Below are 13,007 nucleotides of genomic sequence, written 5' to 3' on the forward strand. Positions count from 1 at the left end.
TTTTACATATTAATATTTACTCATTTATGTATAGTAAAAGGCAGACTGGACGCTGTGGTGTGGCACCCAGTTCCCTACTTCTGCATGGACGCACTCACCCCCAGTTGCTGGGAGCAATGGCGGCCAAAGCCATTCAGCTGAGTTCTTCCCCAAAACTGTGCTCAGAGAAGACAGCTGCTTTACCCAAGGTCACTCCCCTTCCCTGGGGGCAGCCCACACCCAATAGTAGGTAGATGAGTGGCTATACAGGCCCCAGCCCCCTCACCTTACTGCAGAGCGACTCTGAAAGTCCCCCCAGCTCACAGCTCCCCATGGGGTCAGCTGAGGCCTTTGTTGTGACTACATCACAATTCAACTTTTCCCTCTGCCTGTTCTGCTTCCTCCACTCCCTGAAGGTCTTTCTGTTATGTGAGAGCCTTCCCCAGTAAACTTCCTGCAAGCCGAAGTCTCTATCGGAGTCTGTTTCCCAGAGCACCCAACTTGTGATAGAAGGTATATGTTCTGCTGAAAAAGAGAAAAAGAAAAAAAGGGAATAAAAGCAGAGTGAGTGGGATTGGGAGGGCAGGAGCTGAAGAGGCAGCAGGTTGCAGGATTCAACAGGATATTTAAGGTGATCTCACTGAGAAGTGACATTGGAGCAGGCTTAAAGGAGGAGGAACAGGGTTATTCAAGTAGAGATTGGGTAGAAAAGCATTCTAACAGGCAAACAGCAAAGACTCTAAGGCAGGGGTGCAGCAAGGAGGTCATGGTGGCTGAAGAGGAGTGCAGGAGGGAAAATAGGGGAGAAGTCAGGAGCGGGTGGGGTTAAAGGAGCAGAACACATAGCGACTCGCAAGCCCCTGTAAGGTCCTCAACCATTTCTTCAAGAGGAGCAGAGAAGGACAGGATCTGGCTGCCACGTGGAGGGGAGGAGCAGGAGCAGGAAAGCCTGTCTGGAGGTTGCTACAGTAAACCAGGTCTTCGTGGGGTTGGTCGAGGTGGTGGTAGTGGGGGTGGTAAGAAGTGATCAGATTAGGAATATGTATTTAAAATACAGCCAGCATGATCTGCTGATGGACTAGAAGTAGGAAGTGAGAAAAAGAGAGGAGTCAAGAATGACTCCAGGGTTTTTTTGTCCTGAGCAATGGAAGCAAGGACTTGCCAAGAGCTGAGACGGGGGAGGACTGCAGGAGAAGCAGGTTTGGGGGAGACCAGAAGCTCTGCTTTGGAGTGTCGAGTTTCACATTTACAGAGTAGCATCCACAGGACTGAGCCAGCCCAAACTCTGTGACAAGGTACAATCCTACTGGGGCTCAGGAACCCAGTGGAAGTGAGTGACACTGGGAGCTCAATGGCACAGGGGTCTGAGTCTACGATCTCATCACCTGACATTCCAAGATCCACTCCAAGCTCCTCTGGCAGCCTAATTCTGTGAGCAAAAGACAAAAAGACAGACAGACAGACGGAAAAGTCTCCATTTGATGGTGGAGAAGGGTCCAACTCTGTGCGTGTTTGGGACTGAGCTGAGGGTGTGCTCACAGGTGAGAGTAGGGAGTCAGTCTATGCAAGTCAAGTGTGATTGTGCACACGGAGATGCTGATTGCGAGTGTGTGTGTGAGTGTGTGTGTGTGGCAGTGCAGGTCCAAGAGCTGGGCTCACCCTGGAGTGTGCAAGTGTGTATAAGACTGATGCAGTGGCCCTAACTGCCGGGCACACTCCAGTGTGAGCGAGGAAATGAAGCCAGCCCAACGCGTGAACACACAGTAGCCTCCCATGGTAGTGGAATGTGTAGAATAAACACAGGGCTGCTATCAGCATTTGCAACAGAGCACTTGGGTCATCCGGTAGGTAGGGGCAGCATTGCCCTCTTGGCCACCCTGAGCCATACAGGTCCCCTCGGAGCCCTGCACAAATAGTCCCAGGACATGGAGGTCCCTGCAGCTCCCCCATTCCATGCCCTCCTGTTCCCCTGGGCTGCTTTCGGCTGGGCTGGGAAAAATGCCGACACAGCTCCGGGGAGGGAGGAGAGTTAACTCTCCATTTGCCATTAAACATAATCAGGGAGCAATCTGCGTGGAGCCCGCTGCTCTGGCCGATAAGTGATTCCCCAGAACAACAGATAAAAGCCTGGCACTAAAGTGCAGCCAGAAACGATGTGTAATTGGGATGAAAGAATCCTTAAATCTGCACGCTGCTTTTAACTTGGGAGGCTTAAATTACAATTAATAGTTCCCTTGAAGAAGGCAGTAGGGGAATAGAGGAATTCCAAGGCCTCGAGCTCAGAGCCCTGGGCTGCATTCTCAGCTCTCCAGTGCTGGGGGAGGATGGGGTTGCTGAGGAGTAAGGTGGAAGAAAGAAGCTGGAGGTGGGAGGGTATCCTTTTCAAGGTCTTGGGCACCCTGATGGGTTGCATTCGTTATGAGTTCCAAAGCCACCAGTTCCCAAATAAGCTCATCCATGCGCCTGGACTTTTGCCCAGTTTCCCTCACAGTGTCCCTGGGATGTTGCCAAAGGTAAAAACTCATCAGCCCCATTTTGCAGATGGGGAAACTAAGGAGACACACCTGCCCTGGAACCCTGAAGTGTGGCTAATCCACCTGCAGTTCCCAAACTAGGAGGAACCTGAGAGCTCATCCCTCCTTGTGATTCACTGGGGTACAGCGGTGAATCCTGAGACAGGAGAGTGTCTGCCCAACGTCGCAAAAGGCTACAGTGTGCAGCTAGTCAGTGCTAGAACCCAGACCTCTTGACTCCAGCAGCCATTCATTCCTCTGCACCCCATGCCAATGAGCCTGGAATTCTCTAAGGAGAGTACAGTTCTCTGGCACTAGCCATGCAGCCCCTCCCTTCCCCTACCTGCTCCCAGGGGTCCAGGCAGTGGCAGTAACATTGTCAGAGACAGAAAGTCAAGGAAAGATGGGAAAGGCTCCTCCCCAGCTTTCCCTCTGAAGACTTCTTACCCTCCCCCTCCCCTGCCAGCTCTCTCTCTCTGCCTCACCACGTGGGCCTCAGTGCCCAAGGCTTCCTGCTTTCTGGTCTAGGGTCACAACCTAGGCTCCTCCTCTGGGGTCCTGCCCTGAAGGCAAAGCTGTGGGCAGGTGTGGCAGCAAGGCACAAACCAGAATGGTGAAGTTGGCTGGCTTCAGATGACACCAAGAGACTGTCAGAGGAAGCTCTGAGAGTGGCCCGGCATTGCCAGTGCTGGCTGGATGGCTGCCCCTGCCACTCAGGCCAGAGCTAGGCTCCTGTGTTGGCGGGAATTCCAAAGCTCCCCACACATGAGCTCATGGATGGCCGGGTGCCCAGCCTTGCAGTTCATGGCTTTAGAATGCATTCTCTGAGCTGGCCTGCTTCAGTTCCCCCATCTCACCACAGCAAGTACTGCTGCCTGCTCTTGGCCCTTCAAAGACAGGCAAATCCCATAAAGGGCTTTTTTCTAAAACTGCCAAATTTTGCAAGCACATACATGCACATGCATGTATGTGTGCAAGCAGCATGTGGACAAAGCATCCTGTGTGCATGGGTGAGTTCGTGTGCACCTGTCTCTAGCATGACTGGGCATACGTGTGCATATGTGTATGCTGTGTGTGTGTATTCTGTGCATGTGTAGTTTTAAAACAACACAGTGGGATCCGCTTGGGGCCTTGTGTAGCTGAACCTTATTTATAGCTCTCCTCTGTCTGGTTCGTTTCCTCTAACTTCCCTGCAGAATGATATGAATGAAAATGACACTATTGACTATCTTGGTAACCATAAAAGACCTTATAGAAATAAGATTTTTATAGTTTGTGGACTGGGAAAATCAAAAGACTAAGAGTTATGGACTCGGAGGATAGGAGAGAACCAAGCCGAGCCGGTCGGAGAGGTCCCCGTGGTGGATCGTCTGTGGGTTTTTTAAACAAACTCATATAAATAAAGTGATTGTCTTGAAAGAGTTATGAGAGCCCTGAAGCTGGTGGGCAATATCTCTGTGGCCTCTGCAAAGGTGGGAGGGCGGGCGTGCTGTCTGCCTAAGAGGAAACCCACACTTTGTCTGAGTTCAGGCTCCCGGCCTCCCAAGGGAGGCTATGGAGGCAGCAGCAGAACCAACGCTGCCCTTTGTTCTGGAGAGCCATCTATTTGGCAGCCCTGGGAGAAGAGCCCCAGGGCTCGCCCCGCAACTAGCTAATGGGAATGTGAAGACCCAGTGCGGAGAGCCAGCCCCTGAGGCTGAGCCTGCAGATTCTGGGGCTGCAGCTTCTCCATGCTTGAAAGGAAAGGACCCTCCCACCCAATGAAGAGTGAGCATTTGAACCCTGCACAGGGACTTGCCCAGACCCTTCATGGGAAGCCACAACAGCAACCCTGCCTAGAGGGTTCCTGACTGAACCGGTCCCTTTTAGCAAAATCCAGAACCAGTTCCACGCATCTTTACCAGCTCCCACTTTGTATTTGTGCTTTCAGAGATGAAACAGAGCTCGCCCTGCCCTCAAGGAGCTCCTTGTCTGGTTTGGAGGGTGGAGAACGGAAGAGTGGGCAGAAAGACATTCCTGCAAAAGACTGATGCATGGAAACCAAGGCACACTCTCCCACTCAGGTACACAGGTTCACAGGTAGACAGGTACACAGCTAGGCAGGTACAGACAGAGAGCCGTGTTGAAACTTGGTGATAAAACTTCTGATCCTGTTCATCCCAGTGGACTCAGTGCTGGGCCCTGGGTACATAAAGCTGAGTCAGACTCAGTCCCAACCCTAGAGGGGAGCTCTCACCCAGAGGGCAGATGGACAGATCCCCACAACATAGTATGTTAAGGGCTGAATTGCACGAGTTCCCCAGGGGCCATGGGTGACCTCAGCCTGGTCGGGTGAAGCTCCTCAGAAGAGGAGACATTTCTGCTGAGCCTGGAAGGACAGGTAGGAGCTTACCAGAAAAAGAAGGAAGAGAAGGCTTTCCTGGCAGGGAAAATGGCAAACACAAAGGCCTGGAGGTGGGAATGTACAAGGCGTATTTGGGAAACCGCTCAGGTGTCCTAAAGGTTTGCTGGCTGGCAGGAGGAGGGTATCTTTTGAAAAGGATATTGGAAGCAGCTCTTGAGTCAGGAAGGAGGGACCATCTGGCCCAGGGGTCCAGGCAGTGGCAGTAACATTGTCAGAGACAGAAAGTCAAGGAAAGATGGGAAAAGCTCCTCCCCAGCTGTCCCGCTTAAGACTTCTTACCCTTGCTATTCCTGTTTTTACAGGTGAAGAATGGGACAGCTCCCTTAGCAGCCGACCAGCCACCAGCCCAGCTCCCCCAGTGCCTCTCCTTCACTCTCCCTTCTTATTCCAATATCCCCACCCTCCAGCCCCACCCTAGCCCACTGGGGCAACGCCAGGTCCATGCCCTCTTCCACCTTCAAAGGAACAATTCTAAAAACCAGAGAGAAAGCCATCTGGTCAGGCTGCTCATCAGAAATAACTGCCAAGTCTGAGAGGTCATCCTGTCTCTGTCTCCTCTCTCCGGGTACCTGGGGACATGGGGTGAGGGCCAAGGAGTGCCCATGGCACCTGTCAATGCATGGACTCCTTGTCTGCAGGCATTGATTTCTTTCCTTCCTGACCTTTCAGGAGAGGCGCCCTGAATTCCATGGCAGGTCATTACAGAGCCAGTGGCTGAGACTCTAGGAGACCCAGCCCCACTGGCTGCAGCCCCTTCGGATGCATCTGTGAGAGCAGCCTGGCCATCACCCGCCGGCCTGGCCCGTGCTGTCAGCCGGCCAGAGCGTGTCTGAATCGAGAAAAGCTGACTGGGGCTCGATTCACACTGACTCAAGCCGCAAGGCGAGTTTATGGTTCTTGATTACACCCAGCAGGGAGGCCTTCTTAGTGATGAGAGAGAAAATATTCAACAACCTGTCTTTGCAATGTGCTGATCTCTTGGAGAGAGAGAGAGAGTGTGTGTGTAGAGAAAGTGGAGGAGGGGTTTCAGAGGACAGTGATTTATGAGTGAAAAGAAGGTCTTCTAAAAAAAAAATCCAGGGCTCCCCCAAACTGCCTCAACATTTCCTCTTTCTCATCGTTGGGTTTTGCCTTGGTATAACTTTGAGGCACAGTGATTGCAGCCCTGTGGGCCTCTGTAAGCTGGTGCAAAGCTCTAAAGGATGCAGGCCCGGAAGGCGCTGTAGTCCGTCCAGCTTTCACTCAGCGTTGCCTTGCAGCTGGGAGAGGTCTTGGACAGCGCTGCCTGCAGAGGCCCTGTGCAGCCCAATCCCCAAGCCCCTTCTCTCCTTCACAGCCCTTTTCATGTTCTGCTTCATACTTAAACTGCATCTGCTTGCACTCGGCGCCCAAACACGGTGCCTGGCTCATGCTCGGTGTTAATAAAAGAACAAATGTGTGAACGGGTATGCATCTATTCTCCCTTCCCAGGCCATGCCTCCCAAAGCCCCCATCCAGTAACCTAAACAGCGTCAGCTCTGATGATGTGTTGGGATGAATGAGTGAGTAAGTAACACGATCCACACCCTGTAGAGCCTGGGCACTCTAACTGGGCTGCTTCACCCTGTGTGTTGTTTCTGAAGCTCACTCTGGTTTTAAACGACACATCCTAGGCTCCCAGAAAATGGGATGCTGTGGGAAGAAGGGGGACTTTTCTGAAGACAACATTTTCAGTTGCTTCTTAATAATTCATGGGAACTAGATTTTTAAACCATTGGATCTGAAAGCACCTCCCAGCAGTCACTGAGCATGTGGTGGGGGGAGGGAAAGAGGAGCCCAGGTTTCTCTGAGAACCCCAATCTCTTCCTTCCCAAAGCATCAGAAAGGAGTCTAGGGGCTGGCTGTGTTCCCTTTTCTTCTCTCCCTCACACCCTCTCTCTGCCCCCTTAGCTTCCCTGGGGCTCTCCTGTGGCCCAACTAAGTCTCCTGCCACTTCCCTTTCTGCCTCAGCCTCCCTACTTGAGGGATGGGGAAGGCATCTCAGAAGAAAGAAGGCACCCTTATCTTCATATAAACATCAGGATTCCAGCCTCCAGGATGCATCCTGGGTTCCTATCCCCAAGGCAGGAGGGAGCCAGTGAGTGGAGGGCGGTGATACCAGGCTTGCCACCACCAGCAGTAGTGAGACTAGTTTAGCCCAGATCAACCCCTGACGGGAACCTTGCAAAATCACCAAAGTGCTGCAAGCTCAGTGTCTCTGCCCCGGAGAGAAGCGTTGGCACCTGGTCCCCACCCAGGCAGGCTGGGTCGGCCAGCTGGGGGACTCTCCAGGCTGCCAGGGAGAACAGCCGCTGAACCCCCCGGCTGCTGAGAACTCAGCCAGCTCTCCTTGACTCTGGCTCTGTAAAGTTTGGTACCCACCGAAAGGGGAGGGGGCAGTGTCACGGGGACGGTGCTCGAGCTTCAAAACTTTACACTGAAAGTTAATCCACTGAAGCGGAGCCCAAAATAAGCGCACTGCCTAATGTGCCGGGAACTGCCGGTCGCAAGGCCAGGCTGCTAGCGGATGCCGGCGCATCTCCGCCCGCCCGGAGCCTGCATTTAGCGCCAGCGAGGGAGTCTGGGCTGGAGCGCTGCTTTCACACCGACTCGAGCCGCGAGTTTATGGATCTTGATTGCACCCAGCAGGGAATCCTTTTTAGTGATGAGAGAAAAAATATTCAACAACCTGTCTTTGCATTGGGTGTGTTGGACACACTTCCCTGCTTCGGAATCAGACATATGTGAGTTGTGGGAGTAGAACTGCTGTCAGCAGGCCAGAACGCGCCTCTCCTCTCTTCTCCTCTCCTCTCCTCTCTTCTCTTCTCTCCTTTCCTCTCCTCTCTCCTCTCCTCTCCTATCTCCTCTCCTCTCCTATCTCCTCTCCTCTCCTCTCTCCTCTCCTCCCCGCGTCCCCATGCAGGGGGGCAGGGGAGCCGTGAGGGGGTTCTGTGTGGCCGGCCCCAGCTGATCCGGGAGAAGACAGGCAGTCCCCCCAACCCCGCGAGGACCCCACCCGGGCCCTGGGCCCTCCGCCTGCTCCGCCGCCCCGGCCGCCGCCTCCCTCCTCGGCCTGCGCTGCGCGGCTGGGCCGTCCTCGGGGAGCCGGCTCCCGCGTGGGGCCCGCTGACAGCGCGCCCAGTAGAATATTGTATTAGTTGGTTGTGAGCTGTGTTCTCGTCAGGGTATCTGAGTTTCACAGAACAGACGGGGTGAGAGTTTTTGTGCTATATCCAGATTGGCTTAAAATAATGTCGTTTTTGTAGCTTATTAAACCACAGAAACTACACCAAAGTCATCCAGGCTGCTGCCAGCAAACTCTCTGAGTTGGGGTTGAGGTAACAGGCGAGTTCAGCCCAGGGGTCAGGTCCCTGGCTCCCGGAGCTGGAGCCAGGGGGAGAGGGGAGTGACCATCCTCTGCTGCCTTCCTTGTGGGCTCTGACTGTGGGCTCTGACCTTGGAAGGATGTAGATGGCTCTGTGGCAAGGCTGGGTCCTGCCCTGACCTCAGAATGCCCTCCGGGTCCTCTGAGAGCTGGAGGACCACTTGCCCTGGCTTCCGGTTGGGGCTTGCAGGCCGCCGGCAGCTGGAGTTGAGGCACTGCCCTGGCAGGAGAAGGTGGGCTGAGCTGGACACTGTCTGCAGCCAGGGGGAAAGGCTGAGGCGTGGCAGGTCCAGATCCTATCTGGAGAGGCCCATGTCTAGGTAGGGGAGATGGGGAGTTGGGGGGTTGCCATTTTTTTTTCCAGGATTGTAAGAAAGAGGCAGGGCCTGGAATTGCCAGGCAGTAAAGACTTACAGGCACCCCTCCCCTTCTTCTGCATCCCCAGTCCCAAAAGAATAGCCTTGTCCCCTCCCTGTGGATGGGGGGAAGCCTCCTGGGAGACACGTCATAGCAGCCCTGTTCCCTGTCACCCGGCACAGACCTGAGCATCGTAACAAGTTACCGTGGAGGTCCTTCACTACCTTAAACTTCACAACAAGCCTATGAGGTATGTGTTAGAATGAGCCCTAACTGCCAGATGAGGAAACCAAGGCTCAGAGAGGTAGAGTGGTTTGCCCAAGAACACCCAGCTACAAAGTGATAACTTTGGAATGTGAAGCCCAGCTAACCACACAACGAGAGTTCTAACCACTGTAGCACAGGGCTTCTCTGGAATTTCAGACTTAAGAATGAATGATAAGGCCGGGTGCGGTGGCTCATGTCTATAGTCCCAGCACTTTGGGAGGCCAAGGCAGGCCGACCACTTGAGGTCAGGAGTTCGAAACCAGTCAGGAGTTGAAATACCATCTCTAGAAAAATACAAAAATTAGCAAGGCATGGTGGCACGTGCCTGTATTCCCAGCTACTCACAAGGCCAGGGCAAGGGGATCGCTTGAGCTCAGAATGCGGAGGTTGTAGTGAGATGAGACCGTGCCACTGCACTCCAGCCTGGGTGACAGGGTGAGACTCCGTCTCAAAAAGAAAAAAAAAAAAAGAATGAATGATATAGAGTTTTCCTTCTCTGCCATCTCCTGTTTGAGTCTTTTAGAAACAGAGGAGTCAAAGGAAAGTGAAAATGATTCCAAAGGAAACCAATCCCTGCCCCCCATTTCCTGATTTGTCCTGATCTGTCCACTGCCATGCCTCTGACCTCCTGCCTCCCAGTCCTCTGGTGTCCAGCAGGAAAGAATCCAGGGCTGATCCAAATCTCTCCAGGGTCATGTGATACCTGGCCTAGGGGAAGATGCCCTGGTCACTTTTCCTGGGCTCCTCCAGGTAGCTGAGCCTCAGCCACCAGGGCCACAGACTTCCCTGCTGCCTTGAGGGACCTACGGGACTAGCAGGAGCTGCTCTTCCTCGTACGACTCCTACCCCAGCAGGTACCCAGAAACCTAGGTGTCCTTCTCAGCGACTCCCTTCCCCCACCCCATCGTGTCCAGTCTATCCCCAACACTGAGGCTTCTACCTCTTAAGAGCGTCTCCCCATTTTCACTTCCTGACCCAGCCCAGGCCTTATCACCTTTTGCCTGGGGGTTTTGGCATTACTCAGCTCATCAACTGCTCAGTCTCCAGTCTCTCCTGCTCCAGTCCACAGTGCACCAGAATGAGCCTTCTAGGATGACCATGCCACTCTCCTGTGTGAAACCCTTATCAAGGGCTCCTGCCCCCATGCTATAGGATAGAGGTGTCATGACTTAGTCTGGCCGACAAAGTCCCTTTACACATCACCCCTGCTCACTTCTCTGCCTCATCCCCCTACACCCCCTGCATCCTGCCATCCAGGATGAATGGCTCCCCCAAACCCAAGCTTCTTTGATACCTCCTTGTTTTGGCTCAGTTAGGACCTCCTGCCTGATACTTGAACTTTGTGGGAACAACTTCACATCTCCCCAAAACAGACCTGCTGGGGACAAAGAGTATGACACACAGAGAGAGCATCAAAGTAGCAGTCCAGAAGCCCTGGGCAGGAGGCAGGGTCCAGGACCATGCCCTCCAGGACAGGCTGGGGGCCGCAGTACTCCTCAGTGGTCAAGACTTGGGCCTGGGCCCAAATCCTAGCTCCAATATTGGGGCTCGTCATTGAACCCCTCTGTGTCTCAGTTTTCTCACCTATAAAATGGGGTAATAATAGTATCTACCTCCTGAATTGGTTGCAAGGATTTAAAATAGTTAATTATGTAAAGGGCCTGGAACAGGCTTGTCATACAGTGTTACATAAATGCTAGCTGCTTCTATTATTATCACCTTGCACAGTCCATCCAAGCCCTGCTTCCTTTGACCTTGACCCTTTGATCTCCAGTGACCTAACAATTCTCTTCCTCTTGCACACACATCCTCACACACATATGTGCTGATGTATACACACACACCCACATATACAAGCATGTGCCTTGCCAGCCTCCCCACCCTCAGAACTCTTCTCACACTTCATGATCCTTCTGAGTCAGTTTCAGAGTCCACGTTTCTAACTTTCTACCCATTTGCCACATCAGAGTTCAAAGTCAAAAGCTTCCCAAGAACCCCACCCAGAGGATTAAACACACGGATCCCCAGCCATTCCCCTGCTACACTGTTCAGTAGGTAGGGTGCTGGTGTCTGGTGGGGAGGGACTGAGGCTGGTGCGGTGTAACCAGCAGGCATGTGGACAAATGGAGATGGTCCCTGGGAATATGGGGAGTTCCTTCCAAAATGATTCCAACTCAGGAATGATGCCTCCTTTTTCAGCGCCTGCTCCAGCAGATCCCAGACTCATCCCACTCTATAGCAGACCCCAAAACAGGAGGTCCCACCCGAATTAGATATTTTTGGTACCAAAGGCCTGCTGACATGCCACGGGCAGGAGGCAGGACTTCCCTCATGGTCTCACAGAAGCTTCTAGGCAGGGCCCTTCCACACCCGGAGCCTTTGTAACACCCAGCTCAGACTAGCACTTTCATACACACAAGGGTCTCATTGGGGGAAAAAGGGGGAGGGAAGTGGAGTAAAGCAGAATGGAATTCAACTCCATTACCTCCTCACTGTGTGATTTCAGGGACATCACTTGACCTCTCTGAGCCTGCTTCCTCCTGGAGACAAAAATGTATACTTAGGGCAATTGCGGGGAATGACAAGGAAAACGGATGAGAATGTGCTGGAGAAATTCTGAGGCATTAGACAGATGAAAGGTTGTTTACCATCACCTTGGAAGCTGTGCTTTCTCTGTCCCCAGATTCACTTTCTGCCCTGTTCTGGGCCCTCCAGGGGTCTTCCCTATGAAGTGTGTCTCCCAGACTCTCCCACCCTCTGGCTTCCAGTCCAGTCCAGCTAATATGTGGCACCAGCAGGGAATCAAGGGCAGGAAAAGAGAGAGGTTGGTAACATGTCTCCCATCTCCTCTGACTCACTGCATTCAGGCACTGGCTGAGTTATTCTATGGCCACAGCTCTGTCCAGCAGCCCCATCTCTGTCCTTCCTTCCCTTGCCCCTTCAGGCCTAAGAGCTGCCACGGCTTCTTCCCCCGTTGCTAACGTCCAGGTGCTTCAGCTTCTTGTATTCTTTCTCTTAGCCCTGCCTCTCCCTCTCCCTTTCAAATCAGAGCCTGTTTGTTGAAGACTTTTCAGGTGTGCCGACTGCCCCAAGCTGACCCAGTGCAGATCCTAACGGGCCCTACCAGCATCTTCCATGCTTACCCAGCTGGCCCATGTCTTGAAGATGCCCTGGGCTCCCAGCTTTGCCACCCAGCTTTCTGAGTCTCCGTGGATCGGGATCACTGGGGATCCAGCAGGAAGAAGTTGGAGAAGATAGGAAGGCAGGACAGGACTGGAATGATACTAGGATGACCACCCCACTGGCCCCTGCAGAAGGAGCCTCATCCTGGGCCCTCTCTCTGCCAACGCCCCCTCTCCGCAGAATGGGCAGCCTATCTGGGTAAAGACCTGCCCAGATCCCACAGCCAAGGACAGCCCTCAGAGATTCAGGCCAGGAGCAGCCTTTGTTCCCCACACCTGGAGCTCAGAGCTTGCTTTGCCTGCGGTGGAAGCTCTGGTTTAATTAAGGATCTTAGGAGAGAATTCTCTCTTGTTATTTTCTGAATAAATTAAGGAAGTAACTTTGATGCAATATCATTTTCATCTAATCAGGAACATTCTGAAATTACCATATTGTTTTCCATTAGAAACCCCATCAGCCCCCAAATCAGATAACCAGGCTGGAGGCTGCCAGGGCCCCTCTGTCCTGGGGCGGGTGCGTGCTGTGCTGTGAGGACACAAAGGGACTCTCTGCTCCTGCCATGATCCCTTGTTAAGTTCAGGAGATTGCTCGTGCCTCTTAGCAGGGCTCCTGAGCCTGGCCGTGGCTGGGGAGGGGTCCCCCAGGCAAAGGGCAAAGGAGGGGCCCAGGAGGCCTGCAGAGCAGGTTGGGATGGATCAGAACCTGCCCGGGAGCTTCTTGACAGTTCAGCTGGAAAGGAGGAGAGGTCAGGCTCCTTATCTTGAACCCCCAGTCCCACCCCCTCCTAGGCAGCCTCACAGGGACCAGAGGAAGGTCCGAGGTCACAGACAGGGACAAAGGAGGGTGACCCGAGATCCAGGATCTGAGGAAAGGCTGAAAGCCATCCATGTAAGGTGCGGCC

At 53.3% G+C, this 13,007-nt stretch overlaps 1 long non-coding RNA gene across 1 annotated transcript; it reads left to right on the forward strand.

Annotated features, from left to right (window-relative positions):
• Nucleotides 1-408: 408 nt before the first annotated feature.
• LOC108542197 (uncharacterized) lies at nt 409-5,357 on the forward strand. Its single transcript, XR_001889189.1, has 3 exons — nt 409-492; nt 4,423-4,555; nt 5,199-5,357. It is a non-coding gene; the product is annotated as an uncharacterized LOC108542197 (long non-coding RNA).
• The last annotated feature ends 7,650 nt before the right edge of the window (nt 5,358-13,007 follow it).

This window comes from Rhinopithecus bieti, unplaced genomic scaffold (genome assembly GCF_001698545.2).
Source record: "Rhinopithecus bieti isolate Rb0 unplaced genomic scaffold, ASM169854v2 scaffold_22548, whole genome shotgun sequence".
Taxonomy (NCBI): Eukaryota; Metazoa; Chordata; class Mammalia; order Primates; family Cercopithecidae; genus Rhinopithecus; species Rhinopithecus bieti.